Consider the following 21,542-nt stretch of genomic DNA (forward strand, 5'->3'; position numbering starts at 1 on the left):
CCGGCCACAGTCCTCGGTGGCGCCCGCCAAACGGAAGAGGTTGGGGACTACTGGTCTAAGGCCTGGTCTACCTACATGAAGGGTATTCTTCGAAAATGACAATGAGGTGGCATAGAGCAGTGATTCTCAACCAGGGCAGAGGTCTTCCTGCGGATACATCAACTTATCTAGATACTTGCCTAGTTTTACAACAAGCTACATAAAAAGCACTAGCGAAGTCAGTACAAACTGAAGTTTCATACAGACAAAATAAGCAATTTTTCAGTAATAGTGTGCTGTGACACTTTTTTGTATTTTTCTGTCTGATTTTTGTAAGCAAATAGTTTTTAAGTGAGGTGAAACTTGGGGTATGCAAGACAAATCAGTCCTTGTCAGTACAGTACAGGGATTCAGTAATCTGGAAAAGTTGAGAATCACTGGCATAGAGGAGAAATGACTGGAGTCATCCATGAGGATGCAGTTCATATAACAGAGATCAGCCTTTGCAGAATGCTGCCATCCCAAACAGGAGGCTTTCTGTACACTGAATAATACTTTCATTATTTATATATATGCAGTATACATAAAATGGCCATACTAAGTCTGACCAATGGTCCATCTAGCCCAGTATCCAGACTTCTGATGTTGGCCAATGCCAAGTGCTTCAGAGGTAGTGAACAGAACAGGGCAGTTTATCAAGTGATTCATCCCCTGTCTTCCAGTCCCAACTTATAGCGGTCAGAGGTTTAGGGACACCTTGATCATGGTGTTGTGTCCCTGACTATCTTGGCGAATAGCCATTGGTGGACCTATCCTCCAGGAACGTATCTAATTATTTTTGTAACCCAGTTATACTTTTGGCCTTGACAATATCCCCTGGCAACAAGTTCCGCAGTTTGACTGTGTGTTGTGTGAAGAAGTACTTCCTTTTGTTTGTTTTAAACCTGCCTCCTATTAATTTCATTGAATGGCATTGGTTTGTGTTATGTGAAAGAGAAATAAGACTTCCTTATTCACTTTCTCCACACCATTCATGATTTTATAAACCTCTGTCTTATCCCCCCTTAATTGTCTCTTTTTTCCAAGCTGAACAGTCCCAGTCTTTTTAATCTCTCCTCTTATGGAAGCTGTTCCATCATTGTGTTGCCCGTCTCTGTATTGTTTCCAATTCCAATATATCTTTTTTTGAAATGGGGTGACCAGAACTGCATGCAGTATTCAAGGTGTGGACATACCATGGATTAATTTAGTGGCATTATGATATTTTCTGTTTTATTATCCAGCCCTTTCCTAATGGTTCCTAGCATTGTTAACTTTGTTGACTGCAGCTGCACATTGAGCAGATGTTTTCAAAGAACTATCCATGATAACTCCAAGATCTCTTTCTTGAGTGGTAACAGCTGATTTAGACCCTATCATTTTGTATGTGTAGTTGAAATTATGTTTTCCAGTGTGCACTACTTTGCATTTCTCAACCTTGAATTTCATCTGCCATTTTGTTGCACAGTCACCCAGTTTTGTGAGATCCTTTTGTAACTCTTTGCAGTCAGCTTTGGATTTAACTATTTTGAGTACTTTAGTATATCATCTGCAAACTTTGCCACTTCACTGTTTACCCTTTTTTCCAGATCATTTATGAATATGTTGAACATCAGTGGTCCCAGTACAGATCCTTGGGGGACTGTGCAATTTACCTCTTTCCACTGAAAACGGACTGTTTATTACTACTGTTTTCCCCCTATCTTTTAGCCAGTTAGTGATCCATCAGAGGACATTCCCTCTCATCTCATGATTGTTTACTTTGCTTAAGAGCCTTGGGTGAGGGACCTTGTCAAAAGCTTTCTGAAAGACCAAGTACACTATATTCACCTTTGTCCATGTTTGTTGACACCCTTAAAGAATTCTAATAGATTGGTGAGGCATGATTTCACTTTACAAAAGCTGTGTTGACTCTTCCCCAACACATCATGTTCATCTATGTATCTCATCATTCTGTTCTTTACTAAGGCAACCTCCCTAAATTGCCTAAGGAGTGTAGAATCTCCATCATTGGAGGTTTTTAAGACCAGGTTAGAGAAACACCTGTCAGGGGTGGTCTAAATAATACTTAGACCTGCCTTGAGTGCAGGGGACTGGACCAGATAACCTTTCGAGGTCCCTTCCAGTCCTGTGATTCTATAATTTCAACCAATTTGCCTGTTGTTAGGCTTACCGGCCTGTAATTGCCAGGGTTGTCTCTGGATCCTTTTTAAAAAAACCAGTGTCACATTAGCTATCCAAACAGTCATCTGGTAGAGAAGCTGATTTAAGTGATAAGTTACATATCACAGTTAGTAGTTCTGCAATTTCATATTTGATTTATTTCAGAACTCTTGGGTGAATACAATCTGGTCCTAGTGACTTATTATTGTTTAATTCAGGGGTAGGCAGCCTATGGCATGTGTGCCAAAGGTGGCACGTGAGCTGATTTTCAGTGGCACTCACACTGCCCGGGTCCTGGCCACCATTGGGGGGGGGCTCTGCATTTTAATTTAATTTTAAATGAAGCTTCTTAAACATTTTAAAAACCTTATTTACTTTACATACAACAATAGTTTAGTTATATATATTATAGGCTTATAGAAAGAGACCTTCTAAAAACGTTAAAATGTATTACTAGCACACAAAACCTTAATTTAGAGTGAATAAATGAAGACTCGGTACACCACTTCTGAAAGGTTGCCGACCTCTGGTTTAATTTATCATTTTGTTCCAAAACCTGTTCTATTGACACCTCTATCTGTGTTGTTGCCTAAAAAGAATGACTCAGGTGTGGGAATCTCCCTCACATACTCTGCAGCAAAGACTGATTCAGAGTCTGGGGAGGTTTAGAGCCAGGTTTTATGTTTGCCCTGTGATAGCGAATGGAGGCCAGTACCAAAGTTTGCGTGTAGATCTAGTCTTCTGTAAAGTGCAGTGGCGTTTGAATCTGGAGGTTTGGTTTGGGACCTCAAAATAGGACCTAAGGAGTGCATAGGCCTTGCGTTGGCTGCCTGAAAAGGAGTGAATTTTGTCCTTTATGATTTACACATGCAAAATAATAATCTCCTCCTACTTGTAAAAAAAAAAAAAAAAAAAAAAGATTTAGTAGCAAATATAATGCTGTAAGAATGCCTCATTTTGCTAAGACCAAATTACTGCTACAACATTACACCAGGACATTTGCTAGTATGGTGTTGTCAGAGTATAGTGTTATAAATAATTAAAAGTGAGCCATGTTGCCAGTAAACAAAGTACATCTAATGGTGCATTATCCTTTCTTGTATATTATGTTTGTCCGTTACTTGCTAAATTGCAAAATTCAGTCATCTGCAAAGGCTCAGAGAGACTTGTGTGAAAATTAGCCTCATTCAAGTGTATTATTTTATTGTGTTATTGATAATAGTAGATCCTAAAGGCAATGGATGTAGTAATAATAACTTGTAGCCCTTTTCATCCATAGATCTCAAAGCACTTTCCAAAGGAGATAAGTATCACTATATCCATTTTACAGATTGGGAAATGGAGGCACTGAGAGGAGAAGTGGCTTTTCCAAGGTCACCCAGAAAACTAGTGGCAGAATTAGGAGTTGAATGAAGTCTCCTGAATCCGAGCCCAGTGCCCTATCCATGAGGCCATGCTGCTTTGTTGCTTTAGTCACACTGTCTGTCTTTAGGATGCATGCTATAGGCTTTGTATGCTGCTAACACTGGTTTTTGGATGAGAATGATTGATTGAATAAAGGAGGCGTAAAGGTGTTTGTATTCCATCTATGCATCCATGTCCCCCCCCCACCCCCCCAGTTATGGAGCTGCCCAGGGACAGTCTAATCTATAGCTTAACATGGAGCAGCCAAAGGGTTGCCCTAATTTATGTTCATCAGCAATGGACTGTTTTTTTGCAGCCAAGAATAGTTAAAGGTGCAGCTGTGCTCCTGCCATGCCCCTGCCATATCCTGACAGTGGTGCCTACAAGAAGGGTTCTGTGTCACTCAGGGAAACCTCTGTGTTAGGGGCAGTCATTCTCAATTGGCTGGTTAAGCAGGCTTGCCACTTCCTTTATATCTGCTTCACAATTTGGGGAAGTCACATGTGATGATATAGGTAAAGGTAGCAGGTCAAATTCAGCCTTCAGATACCTCATTTGATGATAATTTAATAATAGAATTGGACAGGTGAACATGAGGGCGGGACTTAGCTCAATAGGTTTAACATGCTGTTTCTTTAAGAACCAAAGCTGGACACACAGGGCTTGACACTCTGCTGCCTCCTACCTATTTTCTCCTTTACAAAGTGGGTGTAAAATTAGAATTCTTTGCTTTGTACACCGGGGTAATATTTAATGCTCACTTTGCACTTGCTTTGCACAGGATTAAATCACTGTTCAAAGTGTTGTGTGTCCAATGGAGCTATGGATCTTGAGGACTCGGCATATTAAAACTGATGGACCAAGTTATCTGACCTTATGAATAAATGCAACACTTTCAAGTTACATTTTTTTTAAAACAATGAATAAGATAATGAACTAATAGTATCCCAATTTGCTTTCTGCTTTATAGATCTGGACTAACACAAAGAAAGCATGTTTTCAAAGAAACATTGGTACTGGTGCTCAGAAACAATTATTCTATTCCAGATTGTTTCCCCTATTTATTTACCCTCACGTAGTTCTATGTGAACTATTCGTGCCTGAATTTCACTAACTCGGAATGATGTGAAATGTAGTCGGAAGTAAGTTTACTGTGATCATTCGTTCTGTGTGTAAATAAATAAAACCCCTAAGTTAGTGGAGCTTCCTTCTGTCTTTTGTTTGCACAGTTCTCTCGGCTGGGTCAGAACTGGACTTTTTCTAGGCAGATAATATCATTCACACCACATATGACTGCTGGTGTTTTTGTTTGCAAGGACATAAATACACCATCCTTTGTCCACCTTGCCCCAGATGTATTAGTAGTGAAAAAAGAATTTGGAGTGAGAGAGTTGATATGAATAATCATATAACAATAAATAATATTAAATAAAAAGGAACTGTGCAAATGCCCGCTCTTTTGCCTGAGTTACAGTTTGAACTATTATATTGGGATTCTTTGACAGAACTGAGAGAAGAGAGCACAAAAGACATAGTTGCCTGAATTATTAATTGAAATCCAGAGAGCCCAAATTGCTACAATTAAAACCTCAAGGATCCTCCCCACCATCCATTTGAAAAAAAAGTTTTATTCACCTCTGCAGGCATCTTTGTAAAATGGAAGCTCCCTTGTGCTCTTTTGAAATCAGTTAGTGCATATAGGAGTGTGGATTCTCAGAATTATCTATAATGCATGGTGCTTTCTGCATTCAGTGGCATTTTTCCGACTTTCTTTACGTCATTTGCCATTTGTGAAGGTTGCCAGGGTAATGACCAATCATCTTGGGAGAAGTGCCTGCTAGTGGAGACAACATAGGCTTTCTTCTTTTCAGTATTCTGCAGTATGTATTTAAGAGTTGTTATAGGATTAGGATTGCAGATTTCTGTTTAGTTAGCAGAGGGTGAAAGTTTACAGAGTATGAAATAGCAGCTTATAAGCACGGAGAGTAAGTTTTAATTTGTTTTGTTTTATTGAGACACATTGGGCCAAATTCAGCCATGCAGTAAGTGGATCCAGTCCCAGTGAGCTTCCCCTTTCTTTAATATTTACAACTTGATATTTACTTTTTATTATACATGCATAACTGATCATGAAATAAATAACCAACAGTAAGGAGGTTGAAACTACCCTGAACAAAGAAATACTAGCAATTCTGTGTAAACATCAACATGTCAGGATGCCATTCTGTTTGTAGGTATGAATCTAGATACCATTTCCCACCAACACATGTGCACCAAGTATGGCCACTCATCCCAAACATATTTTCAGAGCAATAGATTAAAAACAAAACCCTACAATGTGTTGAAATGCAGATCATGCAGCACTGCATCATGGTTGCCTCTGAGGTAACTGGGAATCTTTGAATAGTCTTCACTGTCCTGTATGTACACAATGGGCCACATCAGATGGAAATCCATAGGATGTCCAAAGTTGAGCCCTATTCTGTGAGATGTTGAGTTCACTCCACTTCAGCAGGGCAGAATTTGGCCTGTAGGATAGACTTTTGCAGGATGGAAACCCATGGGCTCCAAGGACATTGGAGTTTTCTGTGCTGTATCCTGTGGGATACTGAGTGCCCTCAACTCTCTTGAAAGTCAACGGAAGTTGAGGGTGCTCAGAGCCTCAGAGGGTGGGACCCAGCTTTAGACCTCCAATGGCTTTTCACATGGGAAGGCATTTTCTGGCCAATGTATGCAAAAAATATAATGAAGACTATTCAGAAGTTCCCAGTTATCTCAGAGGCAGCCATAAAGTATCTCTGCATAAGCAGCATTATGACATGTTTAATTATTTGTATAACCCCTTTGGGGTTTAGAGAGCATGGCCCCTTTAAATCTTTTTCTCAGGGTGGAGGGGGAGAGTAAGGAAAAAGGAGGGAAACTCCAGGGGGAGGCACTGGAGCTCCAGGGAGGGAGAGAGGCAGCCTGCAGGCCCTGGAAACGTGAAGCAGGGAGAACCTACCAGAGGCCTGAGCAGGACAGGCCTGATTGGGGATAGCCCAGGATGGGAGCCAGGAGGAGCCCTGTGCCGGGGGGAATCACCCCAGAAGGACAGGCCAGAGCTGGACCCAGTATCACGCCTGCCCAGAGCTGCGTGGGGCTGGGAGTACTGGGGCTGGTGACTCTACACTGGGAACAAGGAGGGAGGCTGCTAGTCAGTTAAGTGGGGAGGTGGTCGCTCTGTGTGGCTTTGCACAGAGCGGCAGAAGAGGGCACCAGAGGGGTTTGCTGGGGAAAGTTCATTGGCACCGAAGACAACCAGGAGCCCCCAAGACTCACCACTGGACTGGAACTTTGCTCAGGACTCCTGAACTCTGTGTGCAGACACATTGCTCCGTGTCTGCCCTTCCAGACTGTGCTACCACTGGGCCTGTGGGGCCTTGGTTTGAATGCAGCCCTGTTTTACTGCTCCCCCTATATTTTCCCTTGTTGTTTTTCTCCTCTCATCCCTCTGTAAATAAATACCTCCCTTTGTTATATCCATTGTACTTTTCCTGTGGGTGGGTGTGTTCACTCTGGGGGGTTTGGAACAGGTGCCCCTGGGGTGGAAGGGATTTCTCCTGCTGCATTCGTGTGCGTGCCTTCTCTTGGCCAGAGCTGCTTGCAGAGCAGACTCCATCTTGGCCACGAGGGCGCTAAAGTTACATTTGTTTTAATTAACTAATTAGAAAATGTTTTTGGGATGAGTGTGTGTGTTGGTAGAAAGATTTGTGTGTGCTTAGTGGGAAGGGGTATATGGACTCATAACTATACATAGAATGGAATGCTGATATAGTGCAGTTGCTCAGTAAAATTACTACGGTTTCATAGTTCAAATTAGTAACTGACTCATCAACGTTGGTTATTTATTGCTTAATGTTTTTTTGTGCCCACACAGAGCTTCCAAGTGCATTGGATCACAACCACCTTGCACAACATACAGGCTTCCAGGGTAAAGGTTTTCAAGCACATAGAGAGATCTGTTGCACTTCTAGTTTCAGCTGATCGTACATATACCGAGAACAAGTCAGAAATATAAATGGGTTTTATTCACTTTTTTCCCAAACAGATGTCTGCAGTCAGGACATTTTTATTTAGCATAACAGGTTTCACTTCATACAATTTTTGGATGCTACTTTATTTTAAGGTATGTTTAAGGTTGCTTTGCATTGCCAGAGTCATACAAAGCAATTGGAGCACACTGGCGAGTCTGGAGTGGGAAGAGGGAGAGAATGAATCACCACTTTAGTCTGAGGTTTTGCTCTTTTTATCATGCTTCAAGGAAAATGTGTTTTACAATAAGCAGATGTGTTTCTCTGCCTTTAACAGTTGATAGTGCCATTTTACTTCTCTTTTCTTGATGTCACATGAATGGTATTGTGTATGCTTAATGGCTCAGTCCTTGCAGTTTGGAAAGAAAAGCAGTGATTACAAAGAACAGTTAGGCTGTGCTCAGTTTCTTTATAGTCTTTGATTTCCCCTTTTGTTGGTGCTTCAGGAAACACGGAGTGGATCATTTTGTGTTACTTTAGGTGGAATCCTTAAGACAAAAAAAAGTCATCTGGTGATAACTGGATAAGGTATGTCAGCTAGAGCAGGGACACTTGAAAACATCCAGAAGTCCAAATAATCGTCTCTGAGATTCTTCCAGTCCCTCAAGTGAGAGAAGTCAGCAGAAAATACTGGAGGTGAGCCTAGGCTACATGACAGGTGTGAAGCAGAAGGCTTTGTGGTTTTTTTGTTGTTGTGTGTTTGGAACACTGAGCTACACTCTAGTGCAGGGGTCCCCAACCCGGTGCCGCAGGGGCATCTAAATGCACCCATGTCATGGCCGGCGATCGAGCATCCGCTGAAATGCCGCCAAAATTCGGCGGCATTTCGGCAGCGACGCCTCTGGATGACGCCGCTAGCTGCCAACAAGCGACGTCATCCAGAGCGTTGCTGCCAAAATGCCACCAGTTTCGGCGGCATTTCGGCGGATGCTCGACCGCCGCCACGGTCCTTCATCTGGCACCCGCCAGACGAAAAGGTTGGGGACCACTGCTCTAGTGGGAGAGGAGGGTGTACAAACAGGAATGAGTAATGAGCAATTGAGAGGTGATTTTACCTCTGTAGGGCATTGGTGAGACTAGTATTAGAATACTGCATCCAGTTCTGGTGTCAACATTTTTAAAAAAGGATGTTGAAAATTTGAGGAGGGTGCAGAAAAGAGCCACAAAAGTGATTCAAAGGCTGTAGAAAATGCCTTACAGTGAGAGACTTAAAGGACTCTGACTATTTAGATTACCAAACAGAAGACTGAGAGGTGACTTAATTACAATGCATCTTCACGAGGAGGAAATGCCAGGCACTAAAGGGCTCTTTAATGTAGTGAAGAAAGGCAGAACAAGAACCAAAAATGGCTGGAATCTGAAGCCAGACAAATTCAAATTAGAAGTAAGGCATACATTTTTAACAGTGAGGATGATTAACTATTGGAACAAACTGCCAAGGAAAGTGGTAGATTTTCCATCTCTTGATGCCTCCAAACTAAGACTTGGATGGCTTTCTACAAGGCATGCTTTAGTCAAACACAAGTTATTAAGCTCAATACAGAGGTAATTGTGTGAAATTTAGTGGCCTCTGATATATCTGAGGCCATATTAGATGATCTGGCCTTAATATCTATGAATCTAAGATATACATACAGAATGATGGGTTTTAAATTAGCTGTTACCACTCAAGAAAGAGATATTGGAGTTACTGTAAATAGTTCTCTGAAAACTTCTGCTCAAATCACAGCAGCAGTCAAAAAGGTTAACAGTACACTAGGAACTATTAGGAAAGGGAAAAAATAAGAGACAATGTCATAATGCCACTATATAAATCCATGGTATGTCCACACCTTGAAGGATATAGTGGAACTGGAAAAAGTTCAGAAAAGGGCATCGAAGATGTTGAAGGGGTATGGAACAGCTTCCATATGAGGAGAAACTAAAAAGATTAGAGTTGTGCTATTTATGCTTTCACACAATATACAAAATCAGAGGCCTCCATCACAGGAGGTGATGGATCTCATCACTGTGGGGAGAAGAGTCCATGCAGGCAGAGTCTGATCCAGCAGAAGAAATGCTGACATCTATGCAAAGATCACTTGTGGAATGGGGGAGAAGGGCTATACAAGGCACACACAGCAGTGCCGTGTGAAAATCAAAGAACTTCGCCAAGCGTACCAGAAGGCAAGGGAGACAAACAGTCATTCTGGTGCTGAACCCCTCACATGCCGGTTCTACAACGAGCTGCATGCAATTTTCAGGGATGACCCTACCAGCACTCCCACAAGCAACGTGAACACCTCACAGGGGTGTGTGATTCTCGGGACAACAAGGAGGATGATATGGTGGATGAGGAAGAGGAGGAGAATGGGAGACAGGCGAGCGGTGGATCCATTCTCCCTAAGAGCCAGGAAAAATTTTGAAACCTGGAGTCCTGTGGGTTGTAGGACATCATGGTGACTGATTGTGATACCGGAAAAGGCACCTCTGGTGAGTATACAATTACAATCAAAGTCCAGTTAAACTTTAGCAGGCACACACATTCAGTGGTATTGCATGTTTACTGTGAAGAAAAAGCGAGGTGCTGTGGTTCTCTGCTTACAAGAGGCCACTCCAGTAATGCAGAGGGTGGGCCCCAGAAAAGACTGTTTATGTTGGCTGGGATAACCTGGGAATCCTCCATTGATATCTCTAGGAAACTTTCATGGAGGTACTCTGCAATCCTTTGCAGAATGTTTCTGGGCAGGGCAGTCTTCTTTCTTCCACCATGGTAGGACACTTTCGGACGCAACTCCTGAATTAATTCTGCTGGCATCATTGCGGTACACAGGATAGCAGCATAAGGACTGGCTCTATACCCAGACGCTTGCAGCATCTCCTTCCTTTCAGCCTCTGTTACCCTCAGGAGACTGATATCACATAGGGGAAACAGGGGAAGTTCTCATTAAAAGTGCTCTTACAAGAAAAAAAGGGCTGAGAGCATGGAGGATTTCACTGTCTGAGAAGTTAGACATGGACATGGAGAGAAGGAAAGCTTCCAATGAGCAAGAGCGTGTGGCGCAGGATGAGATGCTTCGGATTATCAGAGACCAAACAGACATGTTGAGGTGTCTGGTTGAACTGCAGGAACAGAAGCAGGAGGGTCCCTCTACAGACCCTGGTGGACAGCCAGCCAGCATTGCCTGGCACAGAAGCACACCCCCCTCCAAGCGTTCCCTGAGGCATGGGCAAAAAGTCCATTATCCCTTTCACTTAACTCAGGGGGAGGGCACAAAGAACAGAAGGCATCCATTCACAGACCTTTGATGGTCTGGAATGCGGTATTATGTTACACAGCTGAAAATGTTTCTCTCGTTCCAACTTTACAACCTCTTTTCCCCAAGGTTACCTTTTTTTCCCCTGTTTTCCCTCTTTACTTATGTTTGTTAAATAAAGTAAATGGATTTGAGAAATAAATGTTCTTTATTGAGTAGAAGCAGTGGGCTTGGGTATGGGGTTGGCTTTACAGGGAAAGTGATACAACCCAGGTGACGTTTTGGGAAAGCACGATGCAGACAAGCAGCTCACGTTACTGTGACTCATTATTGAAACGGCTTTTCAAAGCCTCGCGGATACGCAGCGCCCCTTGCTGTGCTCTTCTTATTGCCCTGGTGTCTGGCTGCTCAAAAATGGCTGCCATGCGATCTGTCTCAACTGCCCACCCCTGCAGAAAATTCCCCCCCCTCTTTTCCCACAGATATTATGGAGCAGGCAGCTATAACCATGGGGATGTTCTCTTCACTAAGGTCCAGCCTTGTTAGTAAACTTCTCCAGCGCCCTTTCAAATGACCAAAGGCACATTCAACCACCATTCTGCACTTGCTGAGCCTGTAGCTGAGCCTGCTGTCCAGACGGCCGGTGTATGGCTTCAAGAGCCCGGGGAGGAAGGGGTAGACTGGGTCCCCCAGGATAACTACAGGCATCTATGTCGTCAATGATCATTTTGTGGTCTGGAAAGTCCTGGATTGCAGCCTTTTGAACAGACCTGAGTTCCTAAAGATGTGCGCGTCATGAACCTTTTCTGACCATCCTACGTTGATGTTGGTGAAACGCCTCCTGTGATCCATCAGCACTTGCAACACCATTGAAAAGTATCCCTTTTGGTGTATGTATTCTTTGGCAAGGTGATCTGGTGCCAAGATGGGGAGGGATAGCTCAGTGGTTTGCACATTGGCCTGCTAAACCCAGGGTTGTGAGTTTAATCCTTGCGGGGGCCACTTAGGGATCTGGGGCAAAAACAGTACTTGGTCCTGCTAGTGAAGGCAGGGGGCTGGACTTGATGACCTTTCAAGGTCCCTTCCAGTTCTAGGAGATAGGATGTCTCCATTAATTTAATAAAAAAAAAAAAAAAATTTAATATGCGTGCCATCTATCGCCCCACCACAATCAGGGAACCCCATTGTGGCAAAACCATCCACTATGTCCTGCACATTTACCAGACTCACTACCCTTTGTAGCAGAAGTCGATTAATGGCCCTGCACACTTGGAGCACAGCAGCTTCCACAGTTGATTTACCTACTCCAAATTGATTCCCCACTGACCGATAACTGTCTGGCATTGCAAGCTTCCAAACAGTGATTGCCACTTGCTTCTCTACTGTCAGAGCAGCTCTCATTTTTGTGTTGCTGAACTGCAGGGCAGGGGAAAGCTCTGCACAAAGGTCCTGGAAGGTGGCCTTCCATATTCCAAAGTTCTGCAGCCACTGCTCGTCATCCCATACCTGCAAAACGATGCCGTCTCACCAGTCAGTGCTTGTTTCATGGGACCAGAAATGGCACTCAACAGTGCAGCTGCTCTGTGACTGCCAGCAGCAACTGTGAATTGTTTTTTTTCAGTGGTTTCCAGCAGGGCTGCTTGCAGGACATCGCTATGTTCTGCGTGGCGGACCCTACTTCGGCTCTGCTAATACTGCAGGAGAAGGCACAAAGTGTTTGAGATAATCACCGCAGGAGTGCACATCTGAGAAGGCTCCATGCTTCTGGGGTTATGGTGGATGCATGGCAGTTTTAAGGCATGAAAACCGCTGAGTTGTTTGACGTTGAGCACAGTGCACCATGGGATGCTGATGCAATGTTCCCATTCTCCCCTGCGACAATGTTTTGGTCCCATGAGGCATTGCACAAACTTCCCAAAACACACTACGGTAAGTTGCACTTTAGGATCGCTACCCACCATGCACTGCTTTGTGCATCAGTGCAGGCGCTGCTAGTGAGGACGCACTCCATTGAGACATTGAGCATGGTGTGGCCACGCACAATCGACTTAATTCGGAGCTTGAGGTCAAATTAGATAAGGTCTACTTAATTTTGTAGTGTTGACAAGCTCTAAGTGACTTAGTAACCTTAGTCCCATTTTCAAAAGTGACTTATAAACCTAATGGGACTTCGGGTCCTGAGACACTTAGGTGCGTTATACTCTGTTCCAAGATTTGCGGTGTAGCTTTGGACAGGTAAGTTAACCTCTTTGTGTCGCAGTGGGACTTAGTAATACTTACCTCACAAAGGTGTTGGTAGGCTTCATTTAGTCCTTTGTGTGTGTTTGAGAATGTACAACGTCAGCTGAATTCTGACTGCCACAGATGTAAATGTTGTTTCGAATAACCCACAGAGATGCCCCAGTTCATCTTGTTTTCCATTATGGTAACAAGGTCATATTGAAATCTTCCATATGATTATGAAGGATCATATAAAGAAGTTTCCTGGAGAGCAACATCTGTTATCTGGTGATAATAGTGATTCAAACAAAGGGGTGGCTTCCTGGAAAGAAACCACAGTCAATCTCATGGAATAAATCACATGACCCAGTAAGCTCATTTGGAAATAGAAACAATATTCTGTAGGTGGCACAAATAGTGCTGGAGACTCACAACATACATTATTTTGTGGTGTTGTGAAGGGATGTACCATTTCAAGCAGCCAGGCAATGGAGAAGATTGGCTCTCATTTCCTCTCCCATTCCCCAAAGTCAACCTGTACTACGCTCTATATCAAAAGCTTTTCTGCTTGGTGGTGAAACTGAGGCAGAGGTGGGTGTCACAGCTCTAATGGTCCCAGAGGACCGGTACACCCTGTCACAGATGCACTTTGCATGCTCTAGGAGTATTTAATTAATGTGTCCCACACATGTGAACTCAAGTGTCCACTAACTTCTAACAGCTAGAACTGCAGTTCAGACAGACCTCTCCAGAGGGATATTATTTAATATTAATTAGCTTGACAGTTTATGGGCCATATTCATGCACCATGTCAGCAGACTTTCACCAGAGCTTAATTTTGTTTCACTGATTTTTATTACACACAAACACTTTGGGCCACATTCAATATTGGTGTAATATCCTTCACTTTAGTGTGTCAAGCTCGGAAATCATCTTGGTCTTACTGCTTCACCTGTAGATTCCAACTGGCTTCTGTTGTTCTTTACTGAAGATAGAAATCTACCTTACTCCAAATACAACAATTGTAACAATTATTAGGGGGATGCCAGCATGTTTATTAAGAATAGGAGATAAACTCAATTGAGTTTACCTGAAACTGCACAATCAAGCTGAAGATGGAGAATTCCAGTTCTGTCAAGTTCCACAGACACTTGATATATAAGTTACAAGCATTGCCACATATACATAAATCCCTTCTTGGATGTTTTGGACACAACAATAATATTGAGCCAAATTCTTCAGTGCTTAATTGAACAGAAGTGGGAGTTTTGTTGAATTAGGGACTGCAGGATTTAGCTCATTGTCTTTGGCTTACATGGCTGCAGATGTTGTTGATGGTTATAAAGCTTTCAGTGAACTTTCATGCTTTAGTCCACAAATTGACTGCCACAGGAAAGGCTTGCTTTGAAAAAAAACAACCTTTCATTTATTTTTTTTTATGAACATTGCTATGGTACTCCTCTGAGAGTATTTATATAAAATACAGAGTACCATGCAAAAGAGGAAAAGATGCTTGGTCTCAGCAGAGAGAAACTTCAGGTTGAATTTCTGCAGATTACAATAATTTCTTCCTGCTTTTCTTTTCTAAATGAGGAAGTGAATTTGATTAATTAAAGGGCTTACAAGTCTGATTAGGATGAAATAAGAAAAGGTGAATTTAGAATGAATATGGGAGGGGGGAGGAGTAGTTTCCCTTCCCAAGGGTAGGAGTGGAAGCCCTATTGCTTCAGACATTTAAAGCTAGACTGCATAAAGCACTGCAACATTTACTATGGAGAATTATCCTGCATTGGCAGGAGGAGGATGGACTAGGTGACCTAACAGAGTTTTTGTCTGTAACTTGCATAATATTTATCATTGAGAGCACCAGCTCAAGCAAGGGTAACACGAGCAGTTCTAAGTAAACCTCTGCATACAACCAGCCAGTCTTTTGTTTCCTCTAGTCCCGCCCCTACACAGGCAGCAGGGATGAAGGTGGGATGCGGGCTCTGCATCACTAGAGAATCCCCCCACAATGGCCTAGAGGAAAATCTGGGTCATTGTCTGTAGTTTTCCATTGTCTTTTCCAAAAGTACTGAATAAAATCATCCCAGAATGTTTGTATGTGGATAGGTGGAATTTCTCATTTGAATTTAAAAAAATCAACCAACCAACCATATATGCTCTGAAGTATAAGGAGAGAATCTTCATAGAACAAAACAGGATGGAAGACACTCGCACCTAGGAGATTTACTACAGAAAAGCCAGTTGCATTTCAGTTAATATATTCTTAGGCAATATAGATTATTTGCCACCAACAATATCTACAGACAGAATAAGGAAATCTCTCTCTCTCTCTCTCTCTCTCTCTCTCTCTTTAGATCTGTCTATCAAAATTCAAGAAATGTGTTCCTGCATTGGACAATTGATGCATGTAGTGGCTAGAACACTTATATTTATTTAATTCTGTCTTCTTTTACTACAAAGAAATTGAACTGAGAAAAATTTAGCCTGCTTTCACAAAGCAATTTTTTTTTGCTGCAGAGTGCACAGTATATGTTATCTGCCAGGGAAAGAAACAGGCCATTTAAATTCAGGCAGTGTAGCATCTCCAGGCTGAAAAGCTATTTTTATCTTCACTTGTAGCTTAATTTAGAAACTGAGCAGTTGAGGTCTTTTTTTTTTTCCCCCCACAGACTGGATTTTTCTTTTATAATGACTTTAGATATCCATGTGTGAGGCAACTGAATAGAATAAAAGTGGTGTATCCTGAGCTTCAAGGTCATGAATGTACAGCTAAATAAAGCAGATTTATAGAAATATATATACATGACATACACACACAAATTAAATTACATTGATGTACAGTATTTCAAGCATCACGCGCTAATTTGCCAGCTTGCAGACTGCACCTAATTTTGTATACATTTATGCAATATCTTACACAGATCATTTCTTTTTTTATGTACAGAGTGCTGTAATTGTATACAACCCTGTACAACATCCAGAGAAAGAAAAAAAAATATGCTCTAAGGGCTTCGAGGAGGAGGAGTATTTATGAGAAGTGTACTGATTCTGTGCACAGATTTTTTCCAAATCAGCTTCTTGATATTTGGCTTTGTTTATGAGGTGGCCACAGGCATTCAGAGGCTCAGTTCTTCAGAGATGAAGCTCAACACCAAGAAATGCAGATTTGAATCTGTTAGGTGATTGCAATGTTTGAATGCATTACAATTCTTAATATAAAAAGTCTGCTCATAATTCGAAGAAGGCTTGTGTAAACAGCGGTGATCTTAAAATTGCATGCTCGGTGTCACTCAGAACTCATCTATAGAAATTCAATATTATTCTATTGCAAAACTTGGATCTAGCTAAATTTTAGGCTCCACTTGTTCAAATTTAGCAAAAAATGGGCCTGCAAAGTGCTGTTGTGGTGCAATAGCAAGGAACACAGAGGAGCATGAATGGTTGCAAAAGAAATAATTATATTATTAATAACTTTAATATGGAAGAGTTAGCATTGTTCTTAGTAAAGCTGTGTGAACCACTGATTTTTCAGTTTGCTGGCTGTTAAAAAAAAAAAATTAAAAACATCCCCAAAAAAACAAAACTTTTGGGTGAATCAAACTAATTTTTTTTTACTTTTTTGTAAACTTTTCAGTTTTTACTTTTCAGTTAAAAAAATTGTTTTGGGTCAAATAAAATGTTTTGTTTCAATTTTGAGCATTAAATAAAATTGAAGGATATTTCAAAATAAAAACTCATTTCAAATTGAAATGTTTCATTCTGAAATGTCAAAATGTAATGTTTGGACTTAATTTTTTTCCCCCTGACATGACCAATGTAGTAAAATTGACACACATTTTTTAAATGTTTCAGTGTCACTGAATCTACTTTGTTTTTATTTTTTATTTTTATTTTTTTGTCATAAAAAGTTTTGGATGAAAAATATTGCCCAGCCCTGCTTCTGAGTGTAGTGAGTGAAACTTTCAACATTAATTCTTCACATGTTGTTTGTGTGCTGCAGGGCATATCTTTTTTTAAGTCTCTGAAGTTTTAACTAATGATTCTTGAATCTTTTGATCCATTCAGCAGAGTGCTGACTTTCACACATATACTTTTTGAGACTGCTTGAGCATTTGTTGAAAAGTGGGAAAGGTAATTTTGCTGAAGCGGTCTATGAAAAATCTTACAGTTGCAAGTGGAGGTTTCTGCTTCTCTTTGCTATTTCACTATTATGACAGCTGAAAGTAAAGGCTTCCACTCTGCTGCTTTTAAACTTGGGGTGAGGAAAGGTTTAAAAAAAAAAAGAAAAAAACAACCTGGGCATGTTTAGTCTTGAGAAAAGATTGAAGGCAAACCTAATAAGTCTTCAAATATGTTAAAGACTTTTATGAGGAGGATGGTGATCAGTTGTTCTCCGTGTTCACTAAAGGTAGGACAAAAAGTAATTCGCTTAATCTATAGCAAGAGAGATTTAGGTTAGATATTAGGGAAAAGTTTCTAACTATAAGGATAGTTAAGCACTGAAGTAAGTTACTGAGGGAGGCTGTAGAGTCCCCATCACTGGAGGTTTTGAAGGACAGGTTAGACAAACATCTGTCAGGGATGGTCTATGTATACTTGGTCCTGCCTCAGCCCAGGGATGAGAACATCATAATAATAATGGTATTAGATACAGACATGTCAAGGCTCACTCATTGGGTGTGAGATTCACTCATTAGCATGCTATCTCACTCTCGCACACATTCCTAAGCTTATCTCACTCATTTGGAGTAAATATATAAAGATTTAAAATATTTTTACTCAGACACTGCAAATGAACTAATGAGCATATCAGTTGAAGGAATGGAAGTACCGGACACACGAGAAGCCACCAAAGATGAACGCATTGCATTCAAGAAGTTCATTAACAGAATTGTGCAAAATTATAACAAGAAACCAAGAAGGATGTAGATGTAGTGCTTCACAGAAGGCATGAGTAGCCAATTTTAATTTGTGTAATGATTTTAAAACATGAATTAAATCTAATAAAATGATCATAAAACATTTTTCAGTATGGTGCCATACAGCCCACCTTCATCCTCACGGTCTCACCCTCATTGGCCCTGACACACACACCCTGTAAATTTGAACACCCCCCCTAATTTCAATTCCTGGGGAAATCATCAAAGGCTTTATCTGAAAATGATAGTAGGAGAAATCTTCAGTGCTTATGTCTTATTTTAGGCACAAAGGTATGCTGTTGGGAGGCAGGATTCTATTTATTTGTCTTTTTAAAAGACAGGTTAAAAAAAAAGATTAAAAGTCATCTCAGAGGTACTGTGGAAGTGTCAAGAGAGAAGTGAAATCTTATGGAACTGACGATATTTCTATTCTTAGAGAAACACAGGAGATATTTGAAACAATTGGCTGAATAACTGTAGAGCTTTTCAGCTTAAAATGGTAATTGATCCATTTGGAACTTTATTTCAGTCTTAATAACAGAAAGAGGGTGAGGAGGTGATGGTGACATCCAGATAGAGATTTGGTGACATCCAGATACGGCTAGACTTTGAGATTTGGGGTTGAGGTTGAACCAGGTCAAAGGTTCTGATTCAACAGCACCAAAATATTTTGAATTATTCTTTTGCCATTTGGGGCCAAACTCTTCCCATAAGGTTGGGATTACAGCCAGGTCTGAACCTGAACTCAATATAGGGTGACCAGACAGCAAGTCTGAAAAATCGGGACAGGGGGTGGGGGGTAGTAGGAGCCTATACAAGGAAAAGACCCCAAAATCGGGATTGTCCCTGTAAAATCGGGACATCTGGTCACTCTAACTCAATAATAGGCTCCTTCTGGTTTTGGATCCAACCTAGAACAGAACTGTAAGGGTGAGTTTGGTCTGGGGAATTGAAACCAAATCTCCCTAAAATTCGAAAGTGATAAAGATTTGAATTTCTGGTATTGGCTCACATTCTGCTGTTTGTAATACAAATGAAGATATTTCAAAAAACACATTGGGCCCAAATCTGTCTCATTTCACTGTTTTACAGTATTAATCTGCCCTTATTCTGTTTGAGGATTTCTGAAAAACCCCTGCACAGCCACCCACACAGAATACGTGTCCCAGAAGCATGAGTAATCAGAGTAGGCGCTCAGGTACCACACTGATAACCATGGTATAATGCCTAAATAAGAAGATGGATAGATAGCTAGATAGATATTCCAGGGATTTCAAGAGCAGCCAGTCAGGACCTGGCTAGCACACACAAGACTTCTCTATTCCCCTTCCTGCCTTGAACGGACCTGGGGCTTGGTTATGTCTGAATGTGTCTGTATCTACTATGTTGGATGTTGTGAGTGACCTGCCCTGTGTATTTTTGCCTTAGATGTTTGTGTCTTCAGGGTGATACATTTGTACATGCTCAGCTTGGCAGACTTTCTGTCTCTCTTCTGTAGGCGGTCTGCTGTGGAGCTGGGAATTGTTTCTGCAGCTGTTTGCATCTTTTTGACCTCCCTGTCAGATACCACTATCTGCTCCATAGCGGTGGAAGCCTGGTTACCCAGTGTTTGTGTCTTTTCCCCACTGGGTTGCTACCAGCTGTCATGTACGGGTCACTCATGTGACCTTTCTCTCCCTTTTTTCTACCCATGTATGGTTATTGTAGTGGACTGTGACTTTAAGACAGGGTTTCTCAAACGGGTCACTGCTTGTGTAGGGAAAGCCCCTGGTGGGCCGGGCCGGTGTGTTTACCTGCCCCGTCCGCAGGTCCTGCTGATCACGGCTCCCACTGGCCGCGGATTGCTGCTGCAGGCCAATGGGAGCTGCTGGAAGCAGCGTGGGCCGAGGGACTTACTGGCCTCCACTTCCAGCAGCTCCCATTGGCCCAGAGCAGCGAACCGCGGCCAGTGGCAGCCATGATCGGCTGGACCTGCAGACGGGGCAGGTAAACACACTGGCCCGGTCCGCCAGGGGCTTTCCCTACACAAGCAACGACCCCTGTTTGAGAAACCCTGCTTTAAGAGACTTGGTAGCAGTCCACACTGGGAAGTGTAGGTTGGATCCGGATAAGGTTCATCCAGTGTGATCTCTGAGTAAACTGCAGTAAAGGTCTATTTGTTGGGACCTCCTGGGTTGTATATGTTTGTCTGATTCCAAACGGGGGACATTACACCTATGGTGCTCTCTACTCACCTCTGGTGCCTGTGCCCCTCACCAGTGTTACCATTTCAAGAGGGGAGGGATCACATACAGCGCGCACTAAGCCTTCCACATGCATTTTTAGCACCGTTTTTGTGCATAAAGGTTTCAAGATGATCAAGCCTATATTTTCTTCAGGGTGCACAACAGATAAACCTATTCAAAATCCTTTTTTAGAAAGATTTTTAGGTGTTGTTTCAGAACCTGTATCTCAGAAAGGGAAATCCATCAATACCTTCCCCATCGAGGAGCGGTAGGAGGACTCACAATGATGGCAGGCAGAGTGTTCTTAGAAATAGGATATGAATATGTTCAAACTTTGGAAGATGCACTTAACAAAGAGCAACAAATTGCAGGAAGGGATTGAACTGATAGTTTGTGTATGGGAGACTAGCTAATATCTGTATTGTGGCTGTGACTAATAACAAAGGAATAATACTCAACATTTATTTAGGGATTTTCACCCATAGAGTTCAAGCATTTTACAAAAGTGTGTAGGAATCTATATACCCAAATTACAGATGGAGAAATTGAGGTACAGATAGGTTCATTGATGTGCTCAAGGTCATGCAGTGAGTTGATGGAAGTCCCTGAATAGTCCTGGGTCCTACGCAGGGAGACATGCTGCTGCCTCAAGTTCATGTATCCCTCTCAACCCAGTGTGGTTCTGTGTTCCCCTCTAGTGGTTGAAAAACATAGGAAGTTTGAGCCTACTACTGTCTTCAGTTAATGGTTCTATGGGTATCAAGTATTGTAATAGGAATGGATATATAACATCTGCCAGCCCCTTATCGTCTCATTTTCCTCTCTAATCTTTGCATCATTCTCACCAGTAGGTTTTCATTTGTGGAAGTGCTAGAGACACTTGGAAAACTTTAGGTTCAGATGGGGCCTTCACCGATGAAGCGCTAAAAGAGCTGTCGGATTTAAGAGAACATATTCTGTGGAAGGGATGAAGCTCTAAACAGACTGAGATGCTGTTTAAAAAAAAAAGAAACCACAGAAAAACAAAACAAAACACCTTGGGGGGAAAAGGAGAGAGGGGGAAGCAATGTGCAGAATGTGTGGTGATAAAAGTGTGATACTTCTGGCTTAAGCAAAACTGTGGTAAACCATAGTAATAGGGTGCAGAAACACAAGGAAAGAGACACTGCATGTACGGTATATATGCAAAGGCAACTCCATGCAGGGCGGGTGCAAGGATGTTTCGTGCCCTAGGTGAAACTTCCACCTTGCGCCCGCCCCTCCCCCACCCTAAGCCCCCGC

At 42.0% G+C, this 21,542-nt stretch overlaps 1 protein-coding gene across 2 annotated transcripts in view; it reads left to right on the top strand.

The window, feature by feature from the left end:
- The window catches only part of GNB4 (G protein subunit beta 4), a 116,761-nt gene that overhangs the window by 7,207 nt on the left and 88,012 nt on the right, over positions 1–21,542 (top strand). The gene's annotated exons all lie outside the window — the stretch shown is intronic.

The sequence above is a fragment of the Mauremys reevesii genome, linkage group 9 (genome assembly GCF_016161935.1).
Source record: "Mauremys reevesii isolate NIE-2019 linkage group 9, ASM1616193v1, whole genome shotgun sequence".
Classification (NCBI taxonomy): Eukaryota; Metazoa; Chordata; order Testudines; family Geoemydidae; genus Mauremys; species Mauremys reevesii.